Source organism: Coregonus clupeaformis, chromosome 19, assembly GCF_020615455.1.
Source record: "Coregonus clupeaformis isolate EN_2021a chromosome 19, ASM2061545v1, whole genome shotgun sequence".
In the NCBI taxonomy this organism is placed as follows: Eukaryota; Metazoa; Chordata; class Actinopteri; order Salmoniformes; family Salmonidae; genus Coregonus; species Coregonus clupeaformis.
In genome coordinates this window covers 53,806,352-53,826,691 of record NC_059210.1, presented here as the reverse complement: position 1 = coordinate 53,826,691, position 20,340 = coordinate 53,806,352, and the positions used below count along the sequence as shown (strand labels likewise).

Genomic DNA, 20,340 nt, shown 5'->3' with positions numbered 1-20,340 from the left:
TGCTCGCTAAGTAGCGAGAGTGCAGGGTTCGATAAGCAGCTTTTAAACTGGTCCTTAGGTGATTCCCCCTCGTCAGGATTAGGGCTGCAAGAGGAAAAATCTATCCAGGTAGCATGAGACAGATTAGTTGATGCTTAACATGGTTAAGCGCTGGCTAGACACAGATCATTGGACTTAAAAACGTAAGCTTTGAAGGTATATGTTGGAACATATACTTAACATTTCATAGAGATCTAGAGGAACACGTTAATAATCTAAAACAACAGAGAGATCTACATTGCAGGGTTTAAAGGGAATTTAAGCGTTCGGTCATTTAGAATCTCCTTGCAGGTATTGTTGACCAGACAGATGCTCAGAGAAGAGGCTCTTGCTCCCAGCTACAAATATCATGGGGCATTAAACTGTTCCTTGCTGTACACCTAGGCTGGTTTCATGGACCCAGATAAAGCCTACTCCTGTACTTAAAACCATGTTCTATAGAGAATTGCTGCTATATAATTTTGTTGTGCTTAATCTTGGTCTATGAATCATCCCCTGAAGTATTAAATCAACCTGTCTATACTGTAAGTATGCACACACTCACATGTTCTTGAATCTATTTAACATTCATACAATCTTAGGTCAAATAGTTCATTTAAGAGAAAGACCTCTGTAAATGGTGTCAGGGTGCACCAGCAGCTAACAACAACTAACCTCAGTACATTGAGACTATACATTTTATATAATAAATAAGTAGAATGCCTGAGGATGTATGCACAATATGTGCATATATTGTGAGTGTGGTTATTGTATAAATAAACTCCCTCTCTCTATTTGAAAGTAATCCAGTGGGAAGGTCATTGGGATGACAGCAGTGTGATGGATGTTACAAGCACCCAATTAAGATTTCTGAAAAGAAGCCTGTGAGTGCTCTAAGCACTTATACAGCTGAATCACAAGTCAGAGCTTTCCCCGATGCCCTGAAACAATTGCAAAGCAAATCCTGCATTATTCATTTTGTTTTACAAAGGGTCAGAGTGGCTAAAATCCTCATTATAAATATTTGGAGAAGAGAAGATCTTTGGTCACAGGGCTACTTTTTGGATATTGACTTATTACATGGGTTTAAGGAGCAGGGCACACACACACACGCACGCACGCACGCACGCACGCACGCACACACACACACACACGCACACACACACACACACTCACACACACACACACACACACACACACACACACACACACACACACACACACACACACACACACACACACATCTGGAGAGAGCAAGATGACAAGGTGGTGGGCCATATATCACAGTCGCACCAAACCTCTTCCTGTGTCTGTCACAAGAGGTTGCCTAAAATAAACTAGGCCAGGCCTCCTAAATGTGACGTTTTTACAGTGCAGAAATTAACAGAATGTTGGTGCATGGTGAGTGACAAGGCCGAATTTAAAAGAACCCACTAAATTGTGACGTTTTTACAGTGCAAATAATTTACAGAATGTTATGTGCATCATGATGACTAGGCCGAATTTAAATAAAAGGAGTAGTTGATAATCTTGGATTTGGAGACGCAAATAACCTATGCGTAATTTACACAGGAACAGGAGGCCTACAATGCTTGCCACCTACCAGATGGGGGAGTCCACGCACATCTCGAAGTGGTCATATCCCCTCCTTCCCACAGAAATTAAACTATAAGCTCATATGCTTCCATACTTCATTTCGAAAGCATGCGTCAATAGTTGAAGGATGTTGAAGGAGATCTGATTTGATTGTTACCCTTTAGCGCAGTATCACGGAAAAGTCAGACACAGTTTATCACTCGTCACTGACTGAACTCAAGCTGTACTTCGAGTCCAATACGCACTGGAGTCTTACACCCTCCGATCTGAATGCCCAGGTAAGGAAATGTATATATAAAAACATATTTCTCATCTCCTGCAACTCTAACTTTCAGTTTCTCCGAATGCTGATTTCTCTGAATAATATGGTTTCTCGGAATAGATTTGTGTGCATGCTTAAGCGCCTTATAGTGAGATTGGCTGCCCCTGGTAATGCCAATGACAGTAGGCTATTAAGTGAAGGGAACTTGGGAAATATCGTTAAAAACTAAGTAAAGTATAAGATAGTGTAGGCCTATGTATAGTGAATGTTTCATAAGTCATGTTGAATGGATAGAATAGGATTGGTGTATGGTGGTTGAATAGCAGGTCCTTATGCATGTCAAAATACACTGTTTATAGGCTGATGTCTTTTTTTTATCGCACAGTGTGATATAGTGTAATGACAGCCTACTGTGATCTTTGCATCCAAGATAATATGTTGCAGTAAATACTAATTTCAATACACCACATATCAAGTGATCCACAGTAGTAATTGGGTTGAGGGCTGTGGCTGAAGGACTGTTGGATGTATAGATGTTTTATCAAGGGTGTTTGTCAGACTTCTCCATAATATGTATAATAATGTGTGTAATGTGAATGGTGATCCACAGAGGTTATGTGAGTGTGTACAGTAAATACTTTGATAATAGATAATCTCTAGTCACTGTCACCTGGATAGAGAGGTGATGGTTGAAATACCCCCTACCCCCAGCCCTCACCTACACCCCCCCAACCCACACCACCCCTATCTGATATATGATACCCCATCTGTCATACAGTGCCTTGCAAAAGTATTCATCCTCCTTGGCGTTTTACCTATTTTGTTGCATTACAACCTGTAATTTAAATTGATTTTTATTTCATGTAATGGACATACACAAAATAGTCCAAATTGGTGAAGTGAAATGAAAAAAATAAATAACGGAAAAGTGGTGCGTGCATATGTATTCACCCCCTTTGCTATGAAGCCCCTAAATAAGATCTGGTGCAACCAATTACCTTCAGGAGTCACATAATTAGTTAAATAAAGTCCACCTGTTTGCAATCTAAGTGTCACATGATCTGTCACATGATCTCAGTATATATACACCTGTTCTGAAAGGCCCCAGAGTCTTCAACACCACTAAGCAAGGAGCATCACCAAGTAAGCAGCACCATGAAGACCAATAAGCTCTCCAAACAGGTCAGGGTCAAAGTTGTGGAGAAGTACAGATCAGGGTTGGGTTATAAAAAAATATCAGAAACTTTGAACATCCCACGGAGCACCATTAAATCCATCATTCAAAAATTGAAAGAATATGGCACCACAACAAACCTGCCAAGAGAGAGCCGCCCACCAAAACCCATGGACCAGGCAAGGAGGGCATTAATCAGAGAGGCAACAAAGAGACCAAAGATAACCCTGAAGGAGCTGCAAAGCGCCACAGCGGCGATTGGAGTATCTGTCCATAGGACCACTTTAAGCCGTACACTCCACAGAGCTGGGCATTACCGAAGAGTGGCCAGAAAAAAAGCCATTGCTTAAAGAAATAAATAAGCAAACACGTTTGGTGTTCGCCAAAAGGCATGTGGGAGACTCCGCAAACATATGGAAGAAGGTACTCTGGTCAGATGAGACTAAAATTGAGCTTTTTGGCCATCAAGGAAAATGTCTGGCACAAACGCAACACCTCTCATCACCCCGAGAACACCATCCCCACAGTGAAGCATGGTGGTGGCAGCATCATTACATTTACATCATTTAGCAGACGCTCTTATCCAGAGCGACTTACAGGAGCAATGTGCTCAAGGGCACATCGACAGATTTTTCACCTAGTCGGCTCTGGGATTAGAACCAGTGACCTTTCGGTTATTGGCAGAGTGCTCTTAACCACTAAGCTACCTGCCGCATCATGCTGTGGGGATGTTTTTCATCAATTGAAGGAACGATGAATGGCGCTAAATACAGGGAAATTCTTGAGGGAAACCTGTTTCAGTCTTCCAGAGATTTGAGACTGGGACGGAGGTTCACCTTCCAGCAGGACAATGACCCTAAGCACACTGCTAAAGCAACACTCGAGTGGTTTAAGGGGAAACATTTAAATGTCTTGGAATGGCCTAGTCAAAGCCCAGACCTCAATCCAATTGAGAATCTGTGGTATGACTTAAAGATTGCTGTACACCAGCGGAACCCATCCAACTTGAAGGAGCTGGAGCAGTTTTGCCTTGAAGAATGGGCAAAAATCCCAGTGGCTAGATGTGCCAAGCTTATAGAGACATACCCCAAAAGACTTGCAGCTGTAATTGCTGCAAAAGTTGGCTCTACAAAGTATTGACTTTGGGGGGGTGAATAGTTATGCACGCTCAAGTTTTCTGTTTTTTTGTCTTATTTCTTGTTTGTTTCACAATAAAAAATATTTTGCATCTTCAAAGTGGTAGGTATGTTGTGTAAATCAATTGATACAAACCCCAAACAAAACAATTTGAATTTCAGGTTGTAAGGCAACAAAATAGGAAAAATGCCAAGGGGGGTGAATACTTTCGTAAGCCACTGTATGTGAGCTAAAACAGTCCATGATGCTCTGCTTCTCTCCATTACAGAGTTCTCCTCTCTCAGGCTCCAAGGGGACAGGAGGAGGAGCAGGTGGGTGGCAGCCAGTATGATCAATCAACATGAAATATTCAGCCTTGGAATTTACACATAATTGAACCGCAACCCTCTTTATTAGAAAAACAAAAACTGGAGCTAGTTGATAAATGTGTTTGTTGTTGATGAGAGAATAAGCAAAAAAAAAGCAATACATGTCTTGATTTGAAAAGGTCTCAGAGTTTTACCTGTTTATTATGATGGAGCCGGTGTACAAGAGTTTGGCCTGTTTATTATGATGGAGCCGGTGTACAAGAGTTTGACCTGTTTATTATGATGGAGCCGGTGTCCAAGAGTTTGGCCTGTTTATTATGATGGAGCCGTGTCCAAGAGTTTGACCTGTTTATTATGATGGAGCCGATGTACAAGAGTTTGACCTGTTTATTATGATGGTGTCACGTTCGTTGAGAGACGGGTCAGACCAAGGTGCAGTGTGATATGCGTACATCTTTAATAATACGAATAACCACTTGACAAAATAACAAAACAACGAAAATGTGAAGTCCTATGGGCTATACACACAACAAGCCTAACAGGAAACACAAACAAGATCCCACAACTAAGGTAGGCAACCAGGCTACTTAAGTATGATCCCCAATCAGAGACAACGAGCGACAGCTGCCTCTGATTGGGAATCACACCCGGCCAAACATAGAAATAACAAACTAGATCTACAACATAGAAATACAATAACATAGATCAACAGAAACTCACACCCTGACCCAACCAATAAGAGTTCTCTAGATCAGGGCGTGACAGTACCCCCCCCCCCCCAAAGGTGTGTACTCCGGCCGCACCAACCTGACTCATTAGGGGAGGGTCCGGGTGGGCATCCAGCCTCGGAGGCGGCTCCGGCTCCGGGCGTGACGACCTCTCCCTCTCTGCCTCCTCGTTGCACCCCTGGTCTGGTTTGGACCTTGGCGCGATGCTTCCCCTCTCCTTCCTCCCACGATGCACCAAGCCCTGTCTGGACCCTGGTGTGGGAGGCCCCAAACCTGAAGAGGGGCTGACGTCTGGGCCTGGATCGGCAATCCTCCCGCGATGCACCAAGCCCTGTCTGGACCCTGGTGTGGAAGACCCCAACCCTGGAGAGGGGCTGACGTCTGGGCCTGGAGTGGAGCCACTGACTGGAGCTGACTAGACCCCGGTGGAGCGGACTGCTCTGGCTCCGGAGTGGAGCCGCTGACTGGAGCTGGACTGGGCACCGGTGGAGCGGACTGCTCTGGCTCCGGAGTGGAGCCGCTGACCGGAGCTGGACTAGGCACCGGTGGAGCGGACTGCTCTGGCTCCGGAGTGGATCTGCTGACCGGAGCTGGACTGGGCAACGGTGGAGCGGACTGCTCTGGCTCTGGAGCGGAACAGCTGACCGGAGCTGAACTGGACCCCGGTGGAGCGGACTGCTCTGGCACTGGACTGGAGCAGCTGACTGGGGCTGGACTAGGCACCGGTAGAGCGGATTGCTCTGGCACTGGAATGGAGCCGCTGACCGGAGCTGAAGAAGGCACCGGTGGAGCGGACTATTCTGGCTCCGGAGTGGAGCCGCTGACCGGAGCTGGACTAGGCACTGGTTGAGCGGACTGCTCAGGCTCTGGAGTGGAGCAGCTGACCGGAGCTGGACTGGGAACACGCACCACTGGTTTGGTGCGGGGAGCAGGTACGGGCCGTACCGTGCTGGCGACACGCACCACTGGTTTGGTGCGGGGAGAAGGCACGGGTCGTGCCGGACTGGAGACATGCACCACTGGTTTGGTGCGAGGAGCAGGCACGGGCCGTGCCAGACTGGATACACGCACCACTGGTTTGGTGCGGGGAGCAGGTACGGGCCGTACCGTGCTGGCGACACGCACCACTGGTTTGGTGCGGGGAGCAGGTATGGGCCGTACTGGACTGGATACGTGCACCACTGGTTTGGAGCGAGGAGCAGGTACGGGGCCTAGGAGATGGCACAGGCCGTACTGGACTGGATACAAGCACCACTGGATTGGTGCGAGGAGCTGGCACAGGCCGTACCGGGCTGTGGAGGCGCACTGGAGGTCTGGAGCGTAGAGCTGGCACAACCCGTCCTGGCTGGATGCCCACTTTCGCACGGCACGTGCGGGGCGCTGTCACAGGATGCACTGGGCTGTGAACGCGCACTGGCGACACAGTGCATAGGACTGGCGCAGGATATACTGGACCGTGGAGGCGCACTGGAGACCAGGAGCGTTGAGCTGGCACAACCCGTCCTGGCTGGATGCCCACTTTCGCACGGCACGTGCGGGGCGCTGGCACAGGACGCACTGGGCTGTGAATGCGCACTGGCGACACAGTGCGTATCTCCGCATACCCTGGTTCCTCAATGAACACACGCTCCTCTCGCCGTGCCTCCACTACTTCCTTCTCCCTACGGGCCTCCTGCAGCGCCTCCTCTTTAAGGGAGCTCTCCTGCTCTATTCTCCCTATCAGCCCCTATAATGTGGTGGCCTCCTCTCTTAAACTGTAGATCCGCAGGTCTTGGAGGACCTCTAAAATAGCGGCCTCCTCCTCTACAGTCAGCCCTTTCACGGCCTCCTGCTGCCTCGTCGTACACCCCGTGTGCCCCCCAAGTTTTTTTCTTGGGGCTGCTTCTCGGGCTTTCTTCGTGACCGAGTCCTTTTAAGTCGCCGTTTCTCCTCCCTTGCTGCCTCTGTCTGCTCCCAAGGAAGGCAATCCATCCCAGCCTGGATCTCTTCCCATGTTCATGATCCCTTACCATTTAATATCTCCTCCCAAGTCCATGATTTCTGCTCCTCCTGGGCACGCTGCTTGGTCCTTGTTTGGTGGGATCTTCTGTCACGTTCGTTGAGAGACGGGTCAGACCAAGGTGCAGTGTGATATGCGTACATCTTTAATAATACGAATAAACACTTGACAAAATAACAAAACAACGAAAACGTGAAGTCCTATGGGCTATACACACAACAAGCCTAACAGAAAACACAAACAAGATCCCACAACTAAGGTAGGCAACCAGGCTACTTAAGTATGATCCCCAATCAGAGACAACGAGCGACAGCTGTCTCTGATTGGAAATCACACCCGGCCAAACATAGAAATAACAAACTAGATCTACAACATAGAAATACAATAACAGATCAACATAAACTCACACCCTGACCCAACCAACAAGAGTTCTCTAGATCAGGGCGTGACAGATTGAGCCGGTGTCCAAGAGTTTGGCCTGTTTATTATGATGGAGCCGGTGTACAAGAGTTTGACCTGTTTATTATGATGGAGCTGGTGTACAAGAGTTTGACCTGTTTATTATGATGGAGCCGGTGTACAAGAGTTTGACCTGTTTATTATGATGGAGCCGGTGTACAAGAGTTTGGCCTGTTTATTATGATGGAGCTGGTGTCCAAGAGTTTGGCCTGTTTATTATGATGGAGCCGGTGTACAAGAGTTTGACCTGTTTATTATGATGGAGCCGGTGTACAAGAGTTTGGCCTGTTTATTATGATGGAGCCGGTGTACAAGAGTTTGACCTGTTTTTTATGATGGAGCTGGTGTCCAAGAGTTTGGCCTGTTTATTATGATGGAGCCGGTGTACAAGAGTTTGACCTGTTTATTATGATGGAGCCGGTGTACAAGAGTTTGACCTGTTTATTATGATGGAGCCGGTGTACAAGAGTTTGACCTGTTTATTATGATGGAGCCGGTGTACAAGAGTTTGACCTGTTTATTATGATGGAGCCGGTGTACAAGAGTTTGACCTGTTTATTATGATGGAGCCGGTGTACAAGAGTTTGACCTGTTTATTATGATGGAGCCGGTGTACAAGAGTTTGGCAATTCCCTAAAGAAGTTGGCAAGAGAACAGAACACAGACTGGCACCCAGGCTAATGGAATTGTGCTTATGTTAGAAAAGCATTTAACCAACTCACTGCTATTTCTATTATATGATGCAAAATCCAAGTAGGGAGTATTTTTGATCAAATGCAAGTAAATGTGAGTAAAGCAGGAAGGAGAAAGTCAGAGTGAGGCTGAGTGAAGTTGAAATCAATGTCAAGTCAGGTGCTAGTATCTTATTCTCTTTACTATGCTGCAAGTGCTGTTAGATGACCTACATGGCCACTTTCTGATGGAATCACTTGTTTGAACACCAAGCACCTGATTTGATTATCTATAATCCAAGCTCAACTGAACAGACCAAATGAACATTTTGGCACTCTCTTGCCACCATAAATTGGATTTTCTCCCAAAAGTTCTAAGCTGTTTGCTGGTCGGCTTAAATCACTTTGAAAAAGTGTAGCCAAAGTATTTTGAGGTGTTTGTCTGGACCCTCTGGTCCTCAGCAGTACACTGGCCAAGCTGGTGTCCAGTCAGAGAAGGAGTTCAGAAACCTCAACCATCCAAACTGTTACTCTTATCTTAACAGTTACTTTTATCTTAACACAGTGAAGTTTCATTTTAATGCCTGGCTTATGATTAATAACACTCTCTAAGCATATTGCCTGGGGAAATTGCCAAAGTTCCATTGCCTTAAGTCTGTGTGAACTATGAGGCAATGGCATGAAAAGCACAGCTCCCTCATACAAGGACACTAAACAGTGAATAATTAATAACCTTTCTCCCAAATCCAGGAAAACAATAGTGTTGTATAGGAACAGTGCACTCATTTAACAGGAGAAAAATATTTCTGCCAGCTTGAACAAATTGTGGAATGTATGAGATTCCTTTGTTGTTGCGTTTGTTGTTCTCTTTCTGTCTTTACGAGCAGCCATAGCTTTGCATGTCATAATTTAGAAAGTGCATTTCATGTGCATGTGTGTGTGTGTGTGTATGCATTGCGTGACCACACCTCTTAGATGAATTAGAATCCATTGAATAACCCACTTTTACCTGATGGCAGTAATGAGGGATGTCGAGTGGAGAAGGGGTGCACATACAGTATGCAGAAAGCTATTTGGACAGGCGTCCTCTTGGCTGTCAGCTTCGATTAAGAGGCGATGTGTCATCTCTGTAACACAGCTGAGTGCAGATGGAAAGAGATGGCTCACCGATTTAGACACTGATTAATTAATTAATTAATTTTTATTTATTTTAGCAGACGCTCTTATCCAGAGTGACTTACAGGAGCAATTAGGGTTAAGTGCCTTGCTCAAGGGCACATCGACAGATTTTTCACCTAGTCGGCTCAGGGATTAGAACCAGTGACCTTTTGGTTACTGGCACAACTCTCTTAACCATTAAGCTACCTGCCGCCCCAAACTAATTGCATTGGACTATTGGAGGCAGGGAATTGTTTTTATGGAAATGTTAATTGTGTCTGCCAGGCCGATACTGGGCGAGGGGGAAGGGGGATGGGTGAGGGCAACAGCAGATCCAAGGGGATCCAATATGAAGTCTACTACCCTCCCTGCACTGATTATCAGGGTTCCTCACACAGTATGCACTGTCAATACCACAACACCTTGGCTACAAGACCTCTAACTAGATATTGTGAAAACCAAAGCAGGTATTTTATGATGAATCCCATTAAGAATTACATACTTTAGGGTTAATTATAATTACAGTATAAATTACATTACTGTGAAAAAACATCAACTTGCAGGTGTTGACATAAGCTTTGCGTATGCACTGCTTATGAATGGGTTATTTATGGGTTATGGATGTGTTATGAAGTCTTTATGTAGGTACTCAAATAATGTGTTACCGTCGCCGAATACTGTCTTTACAGTACTGCTCCTCTCAGCATTAGATATTTTCATTTTTTTTACCATGTTTTTATTTACCAAGCTTCCAATTTATATTGCCATATTTATCCCATATAGGGATGCCATAGCCCCACAAGGAAGCAGCCCCAGTCTGTATGGTTCATTAACTGGCGTGGTGTGATCGTTATCTAAATGTCCTGGACCATAGGCAATATAATAATAACGATGTCCAATGTTCAGCAATACTGTAATAGTAATAATAGTGTTCCTTTTACCCAATTAAGGGGGTGTCCTCATCATTGTCGTATGCTGAGGGCAGCATCTTAACCATTGTGCATGGATAGTATACCTGAATATTGAGCCAGTCAAATTGGGGTTAGCCTGGATCTGTCGGCTCGTCTCCTTGTGTATTGGGCTTGATGTGTTTCTCGAAGAAGTATTGAGCCTCCTTGGCAGTGGAAAACGTGTGTTGTATTCTGGAAGGTCAAGAATTGCCGGGTGAATGAAGCCGCATCTCAGGTTTAGCTTGCGTCGCTGGGATCTCACCTCGTTGTAGGTCGCCCTCTGTTTCAGCAGCTCGGCACTCAGGTCTGGGTAGATGCTGATCCTCTTCTCAGCATAGGTCAGAGCCCCCGATTCTGCTGTGAGGCGAACAATTTGCCATTTAACTTCAAAACTGTGGATTCGTACAATCATACACTGGGATCCGTTGCGGAGACCTGTACGGTGCGCAATGTTTATCAGCAGCATGGGACCCAGCTTTTCCTGCCCGAACAGTTCATAGAAAAGATTGCTCATGAAGGAAGTTGGGTTGCCCGCTTCCACACCAGTTGCAAGTCCTGTGACCCGCACATTTATTTTACCGGAATGATTTTCGAGTGATTATATTATTTGGGGGGAGATTGATTTCCCCTTCTAGCTTAGTTTGTGCTGTTTCCAATCATGGAGTCGACCCTCTGTCACATTGGCCGCTGTCTCCAAACTTGCCACTTTAGTTGAATAGGTATCCAGTGAGCAGTGTAAGAGATTCATTTACCGGTTTTAATTGCAAGTTGAGGGCAGATGTAATTTCCTTACGAACAATCTCTCGAATAGTAGCGGCCAACTCTTTCTGTTGTCGGGTGTTGAGAGCCGCCATGTTCCCACAGGTGAATTGCAAACGGACAGATTATGCTAGCTGCTGGAGAGAAATAGAGCTGCTAGTTGTTCCTTGTAATACAGTGACTATGGTGTTATATATTGACAATTATTTGGTAAATTAAGTCAGTTAATTCATAGTTATTTTGCAAAAGAAAGTCACGAGAAAGCCATGCGTTTCAATGCATGCCACTGGATACCATGATTTCACTCAGCATTATCTCTTATAATAATAAGTGGTTATAAGGGAGGATAAAAGACACCCTGTTCTATTTGTAATTATTGCAGGCGGTGCAGCTGCAGTACTTAGGGAGATGATCATTTTTTTTCATAATTTTTTTCATTGCAGGGTGATTATTTAAGAGCATCATCCACTCATCAGAGTAATCAGGGTAGAGTGATTAGTGAAAATCCAACAGCTGCCTCATTAAACTATTGGCTTTATTGGCGACACATGGTGACAGAGCTAGTTGCCTCATAGGACCATGAGAGAAAAAGTACTTCACCTTAGGAACGCAAAGGTGAGAGGTAGTTTAAAATGGAGATTATGTGTGGCCAAATATGCATGAAGAAAATCCTTTGCACAAAATGGCCCTTACTGTTATTCAATGTATCAAGCTTTACCAAAGTGTAAGGTCATCGTCAAAGTGCATGGAAAAGTTTAACCTGAAATCTGGAAATGCTGGTTAAATCCACTCTACTTAGCCACACTGCAATGTGTTTATACTCCACAGTGAATGTGGAGCTTAATAGCTAAATGTGCAGACCACAATCTCTAAAATCTCAATTGCAAATATTGACCCACCCATGTTTTCACATTTTATTGTGATCTATCTAATGCACAAATTATAACAATAAAGTAAAATGAGAACTTAGCCTCATGGCAGCAGTAGGAGGGTACATGTAGTAATGTTCGCTACAATAAAGGCTAATTCTCTGAGTCCAGTTGCTCCCTGAGCACAAGAAGCACAACACAGAGATCCTTCTGGGTTGATGAGCTCAATCAGTGAAATTATGAAAATATGATTTGGTCTCTGTAATGACAGTATGTAAACTACGTAGCCAGGATTGCAAAATAAGTTATTTTCTAATTACGACTGCTACACTGTAGTCTAATGGTGGATGTTTTGTTTTGAGATAAGTAGGCCTGCTGTGATTTTGTGATGACTCGGTTAATTACTTTTGTTCTAGTACTTCTGAGAACTGCTGTGTGTCCCTCCTTCTTGGGGTCTTATGGTGCACTGTAGTATGTATCACAGCCAATGCCAAATCAGTGCCAAATAAGACATCATTATGTGTACTAAATCAGAAAATGTAAAGTAAAACATCAGGTACACTGACTAGAATCTGTTTAGGGCATTCATATTACAGTATTTGAAGTTCAGTGTGTGCTCCTTTTAAAGTGATCACATCCGTGTAGGACAATATAATCACTATAAGTGGTTGATCACTATAACCACATTCACTATAAATGGAGTGTACTTTCTGAAGAGGACACTATGGAGGATGTCCTTGTGAAATGACATGGTGGTTGGTGAACGTGAAGGATTTGGCCGCGGTATCTGGACTGATGCTGTTCTGAGCTGCGTTGCAGATGGTTGGAGAGCGCTGTTCCCCTGCAGAGTCTAACCATCTGAAGAGGACTACACCATGCGGATACACTGATGCACTGCTCACGTGCAAGACATCCCCTCCCTGTCTGTCCCACTGTTAACACTTCCCGTGATATGAGCCAGAGCTTTGTTTGTGTCCAGAATGAACAGTTGGTCTGTGCAAACAAGAGCAACTGTTTACACATTAGTGATTTAATATCAGTGTGTGTGTGTGTGTGTTTCCTGATGGTGCTGTGTACACATGCCTTATGTGGACACACACTGAGTCAGAACTATGTTAAATGTGTGTAGCACAAATCACACAGTGTGTGATTGTCATGCCTAAACAGATCACCGTGATCCCTGTCTCACTGTCTTGCATTGTTGGGAATGAAGGCATTGTTTGCCTCTGCCTCCTTTCTTTGACAATTGACATATCGTTTGCTAGAATAAGCTACATCTCATTTTGATATTTCCAACCAAAAGAGTGGTAAATATACTACATACACAACAAATGCATGTGCCTTTATGAGTCTTCTCTATTGCTCACGTGTGCAGAAAGAGACTACTCATGAGAAGGGTTGCAAAATTCCGGGAATTTTCAATAATCCTTGACGGAGGATTCCGGATTTCGTGCTTATTCCCTCCTGATTCCGGGAATCCTCCAACCGGGATTTTGGGAAAACCAGGGAATTTATTGAAAGTTCCCGGAATTTTGCAACCCTACTCATGAGAAGCTAGTTTGTCTGTGCCGTGTGTGCTCTTTCTGTGCGCCGTAGTGGTCCAGTAACGAATGGGGCTGGTTAGGCCATTCTGTCTCAGTCAGGGTTTTTGGATGCCTACAGTGAAGCTCCTATAGGTTTGCATTAATCCCCCTGTCAAAAGAGCTGTGTGTATATTTGTGTTATCTTCTGTCTAGGGCTAGATAGACCATGATGGTCAGGTGCACTATCAGTAGGTCTACTCTCTGCTTTAGTAAAGGGACTTTATCCACAGTTTGACAATCCACAGGCTGGGTGGGGCGGCAGGTAGCCTAGCGGTTAAGAGCATTGGGCCAGTAACCGAAAGGCCTCTGGTTTGAAAGCCTTAGACTAGGTGAAAAATCTGTCGATGTGCCCTTGAGCAAGGCACTTAACCCTAGTCGCTCTGGGTAAGAGTGTCTGCTAAATGACTAAAATGTGTATGTGGATAAGCAGAGTGCCTATACTTCGATTATTTAAATGTAGATGTTTATATTTGAGCTACATTTTTGCAATGAGTAATTTAAGTTCTTACGAGTCCTTTGTATGTCCATAGACATTTTAAATGTGACATTTCACTGAAATGATTGAGAACATTACTTATGTCATGATCATGATGACACAAGGCTAAGCCAAAGAATCTGGGTTATTCTGTCATGTGGGCCAACTACTGTAACTGCAGTTTGTGTTGCTCTTCGTTCATGTAAAAATGACTTTAGTATATAGGTCACAACATTACTGTGGTACTATGTCGTTATTGGACTTGGCTTGGGTTGCTGTTTGTTGTGTATTAAAAGCAATTGCAGGCTCAGCAAATGTGTGGAATTTTATTTTACCACAGTTGCACTGCTGAAAAGGTGCAACATTGCATCATCAAAAACCATACCCATACTTGAAGTTAGAACTGTTGGAATCAGAATCTTGTTTCCAATTGTTTTTATATCTGTCCAATGTCTGTTGAATATCTTTCCAGTGCTCTAGGGCTGTTCAATGGTCGATATGAGCAGTTAGTCAACAAGCATACCCACCCAACAATGAATATTCAAAATACATAGCATTAGCATGTATATGGCCACATCTGGGGAGCCCAATCTTGTGACACAATGCTTTATACAATCACCCTCTTTCTCAATCTCCCCTTGAAAGAGTGTGCTTCGCTCTGAAAGATGGCACCTGACAGGTCTGCCTATTCGCTTCCCTAGCAACCCTGTCTCCCTCCACCACCACCGTATCGAGCCTGTCATATTAACTAGCACCTGATCATGGTTCTAAGCCTTGTGATTACACACCTAGATGATCAGAACAACACTAAAACAAGAGGTGGATCTCTTTCAATGTTTCTCTCACACCTGTCAAATGTGCTTAGCTTCAGGAGGATTAGGTTGTATATTTAAGGGCATGTATTTAAAACGTGATTAAGATTTATGATCTAGGATCAGGTCCACCTCTGTCCGTATCATTTTTTATTCATTATTATCTAAAAAGCTGAACTAATCCTATACCAGCACTCTTTTTACTATTTGGTAAAAGACCAAGTCCATATTATGGCAAGAACAGCTCAAATAAGCAAAGAGAAACGACAGTCCATCATTACATTCAGACATGAAGGTCAGTCATTCTTCAAGTGCAGTCGCAAAAATCATCAAGTGCTATGATGAAACTGGCTCTCATGAGGACCGCCACAGGAATGGAAGACCCAGAGTTACCTCTGCTGCAGAAGATAAGTTCATTAGAGTTACCAGCCTCAGAAATTGCAGCCCAAATAAATGCTTCACAGAGTTCAAGTAACAGACACATCTCAACATCAACTGTTCAGAGGAGACTGTGTGAATCAGGCCTTCATGGTCGAATTGCTGCAAAGAAACCACTACTAAAGGACACCAATAAGAAGAAGAGACTTGCTTGGGCCAAGAAACAGGCTCTGTCATAGCCGGCCGCGACCGGGAGACCCATGGGGCGGCGCACAATTGGCCCAGCGTCGTCCAGGGTAGGGGAGGGAATGGCCAGCAGGGATGTAGCTCAGTTGGTAGAACATGGCGTTTGCAACGCCAGGGTTGTGGGTTCGATTCCCACGGGGGGCCAGTATGAAAAAAAAAAATAAGAATGTATGCACTCACTAACTGTAAGTCACTCTGGATAAGAGCGTCTGCTAAATGACTAAAATGTAAATGTAAATGTAAACACAAGCAATGGACATTAGACTGGTCCTTTGGTCTGGAGTCCAAATTGGGGATTTCTGGTTCCAACCGCTGTGTCTTTGTGAGACGCGTTGTGGGTGAACGGATGATCTCTGCATGTGTATTTCCCACCGTAAAGCATGGAGGAGGAGGTGTTATAGTGTGGGGGTGCTTTGCTGGTGACACTGTCTGTGATTCATTTAGAATTCAAGGCACATTTAACCAGCATGGCTACCACAGCATTCTGCAGCGATACGCCATCCCATCTGGTTTGAGCTTAGTGGGACTATCATTTGTTTTTCAACAGGACAATGACCCAACACACCTCCAGGCTGTGTAAGGGCTATTTAACCAAGATGGAGAGTGATAGAGTGCTGCATCAGATGACCTGGCCTCCATAATCCCCCGACCTCAACCAAAAATTATACTATAGATAATGGCGCCGGAGAAGATGGCTGCTGTTTTACAGCCCTCTAACCAATTGTACTATTATGTGTGTTTTTCCACGTTATTTTGAATTTGTTTTGTACATAATGTTTCTGCCATCGTCTCTTATAACCAAAAAGAGCTTCTGGATATCAGGCCCTTCTGGATATCAGGCCCTTACTCACCTCGTATTGGACAAAGATTTTTTCTTCAATGAGGCGGCCGCAAAGGATATCCTACAGACACCCGACAAGGCCCAAATCCCTGTCATTCGCATGAGGAAGAGACGGAGATATCGTGGACGTAGGTCGGGGTACCTTGTAAGGATCCGACGGCGAGCGAGTAAACTGCCTCTCCCATCAATCCTATTAGCCAATCTTCAATCATTTGAGAATAAATGGGATGACCTAAGGTTACGGTTATCCTACCAACGGGACATTAAAAACTGTAATATCTTATGTTTCAACAAGTCGTGGCTGAACGACGACATGGACAACATACAGCTAGCGGTATATACGCTACATCGGCAGGATAGAACGGCTGACTCCGGTAAGACAAGGGGTGGCGGTCTGTGTATATTTGTAAACAACAGCTGGTGCACAAAATCAAATACTAAGGAAGTCTCGAGGTTTTGCTCGCCTGAGGTAGAGTATCGTATGATAAGCTGTAGACCACACTATTTACCAAGAGAGTTTTCATCTATATTTTTCATAGCTGTCTATTTACCACCACAAACCAATGCTGGCATTAAGATTGCACTGAATGAGCTGTATAAGGCCATAAGTCAACAGGGAAACGCTCATCCAGAGGCAGCGCTCCTAGTGGCCGGGGACTTTAATGCAGGGAAACTTTAATCCGTTTTACCTAATTTCTACCAGCATGTTAAATGTGCAACCAGAGGAAACAAAACTCTACACCACCTTTACTCCACACACAGAGACGCATACAAAGCTCTCCCTCGCCCTCCATTTGGCAAATCTGACCATAACTCTATCCTCCTGATTCCTGCTTAAAGCAGGAAGCACCAGTGACTCCGGTTAATAAAAAAGTGTACAGATGACACAGATGCTAAGCTACAGGACTGTTTTGCTAGCACAGACTGGAACATGTTCCGGGATTCTTCAGATAGCATTGAGGAGTACACCACATCAGTCACTGGCTTCATCAATAAGTGCATTGATGATGTCGTCCCCACAGTGACCGTACGTACATACCCCAACCAGAAGCCATGGATTACAGGAAACATCCGCACTGAGCTAAAGGGTAGAGCTGCCACTTTCAAGGAGCGGGACTCTAACCCGGACGCTTATAAGAAATCCCGCTATGCCCTTCGACGAACCATCAAACAGGCAAAGAGTCAATACAGGACTAAGATTGAATTGTACTACACCGGCTCTGACGCTCGTCCGATGTGGCAGGGCTTGAAAACTATTACAGACTACAAAGGGAAGCACAGCCGCGAGCTTCCCAGTGACACAAGACTTCCAGACGAGCTAAACCACTTCAATGCTCGCTTTGAGGCAAGCAACACTGAAGCATGCATGAGAGCACCAGCTGTTCCGGATGACTATGTGATCACGCTCTCCGTAGCCGATGTGAGTAAGACTTTTAAGCAGGTCAACATTCACAAGGCCGCGGGGCCAGACGGATTACCAGGACGTGTACTCCGAGCATGTGCTGACCAACTGGCAAGTGTCTTCACTGACATTTTCAACATATCCCTGACTGAGTCTGTAATACCAACATGTTTCAAGCAGACCACCATAGTCCCCGTGCCCAAGGACACTAAGATAACCTGCCTAAATGACTACCGACCCGTAGCACTGATATCTGTAGCCATGAAGTGCTTTGAAAGGCTGGTCATGGCTCACATCAACACCATTATCCCAGAAACCCTAGACCCACTCCAATTTGCATACCACCCCACCAGATCCACAGATGATGCAATCTCTATTGCACTCCACACTGCCCTTTCCCACCTGGACAAGAGGAACACCTATGTGAGAATGCTATTAATTGACTACAGCTCAGCATTCAACACCATAGTGCCCTCAAAGCTCATCACTAAGCTAAGGATCCTGGGACTAAACACCTCCCTCTGCAACTGGATCCTGGAATTCCTGACGGGCCGCCCCCAAGTGGTAAGTGTAGGTAACAACACATCTGCCACACTGATCCTCAACACAGGGGCCCCTCAGGGGTGCGTGCTCAGTCCTCTCCTGTACTCCCTGTTCACCCATGACTGCATGGCCAGGCACGACTCCATCATTAAGTTTGCCGACGACACAACAGTGGTAGGCCTGATCACCGACAACGATGAGACAGCCTATAGGGAGGAGGTCAGAGACCTGGCCGTGTGGTGCCAGGATAACAAACTATCCCTCAACGTGACCAAGACAAAGGAGATGATTGTGGACTACAGGAAAAAAAAGAGGACTGAGCACGCCCCCATTCTCATCGATGGGGCTGTAGTGGAACAGGTTGAGAGCTTCAAGTTCCTTGGTGTCCACATCACCAACGAACTATCATGGTCCAAACACACCAAGACAGTCGTGAAGAGGGCACGACAAAGCCTATTCCCCCTCAGGAGACTTGGCATGGGTCCTCAGATCCTCAAATAATTATACAGCAGCACCATCGAGAGCATCCTGACTGGTTGCATCACCGCCTGGTATGGCAACTCCTTGGCCTCCGACCGCAAGGCACTACAGAGGGTAGTGCGTACGGCCCAGTACATCACTGGGGCCAAGCTTCCTGCCATCCAGGACCTCTATACCAGGCGGTGTCAGAGGAAGGCCCTCAAAATTGTCAAAGACTCCAGCCACCCTAGTCATAGACTGTTCTCTTTGCTACCACACGGCAAGCGGTACCGGAGTGCCAAGTCTAGGTCCAAAAGACTTCTCAACAGCTTCTACCCCCAAGCCATAAGACTCCTGAACAGCTAATCATGGCTACCCGGACTAATTGCACTGCCCCCCACCCCCACCCCCCACCCCATATTTTTATGCTGCTGCTACTCTGTTAATTATTTATGCATAGTCACTTTAACTCTACCCACATGTACATATTACTTCAACTACCTCAACTAGCCGGTGCCCCCGCACATTGACTCTGCACCGGTACCCCCCTGTATATATAGCCTCCCTACTGTTATTTTATTTTACTTCTGCTCTTTTTTTTCTCAACACTTTTTTGTTGTTGTTTTATTCTACCTTTTTAATTAAAAATAAATGCACTGTTGGTTAAGGGCTGTAAGTAAGCATTTCACTGTAATGTCTGCAATTGTTGTATTCGGCGCATGTGGCCAATAAAATTTGATTTGATTTGAAATTGTGATGGTTTGAGATTAATCGGACCGCAGAGTGAAGGAAAAGCAGCCAACATGTGCTCAGCATATGTGGGAACTCCTTCAAGACTGTTGGAAAAGCATTCTAGCTGAATCTGGTTGAGAGAATGCCAAGAGTGTGCAAAGCTGTCATCAAGGCAAAGGGTGGCTATTTGAAGAATCTCAAATATATTTTGATTTGTTTAACACTTTTTTGGTTACTACATGATTCCATATGTGTTGTTTCATAGTTGTGATGTCTTCACTATTATTCTACAATGTAGAAAATAGTAAAAATAAAGAAAAATCCTTGAATGAGTAGGTGTTCTAAAACTTTTGACCGGTAGCGTACATCGTTTTCATTACTGAGGTTTGAGCCCTGGATGATGTAAGCCTGTGTTAATTCTGTGTGGACAATGCAGGCTTTGTTCCATGCCCTTTGGTACTACACTAAAGCATGGTATGTTCTAATATGTGATCTCTACCATTGTAGCACTTTGAGAATTTGCCTCTTTGTTTGTTAGTATAGCGCGATGGAGAGGGAGTGGGCGGAGAAGAGGAGAAGAGGTTATGTTTAATTCCATTTGGACAGATTTTTTGATTTCTTCTCTCAAACTTTTATTTGTACTCGTTTCTTAAAGTTCCCAAGTTCCCTCGTTACTCATGGAGATTTTAGTGACCTCTTATGTTGAGTTGCACTAAAAAAGGGTTGTTTCAAAGCAACCACTAGACCTGCAGCAAAGACTGTTAAGTATTGAAGCTACTTA

General features: G+C 44.8%; 1 protein-coding gene across 1 annotated transcript in view; it reads left to right on the top strand.

The window, feature by feature from the left end:
• The first annotated feature begins 1,658 nt into the window (after positions 1-1,658).
• LOC121531229 (zinc finger protein 536-like) overlaps positions 1,659-20,340 on the top strand; it is a 43,046-nt gene continuing 24,364 nt past the window's right edge. Inside the window, exons 1-2 of the mRNA XM_045205106.1 lie at positions 1,659-1,892; positions 4,456-4,498. The gene's annotated coding sequence lies outside the window, so the exon portion shown is untranslated. The remainder of the gene's footprint in view (positions 1,893-4,455; positions 4,499-20,340) is intronic.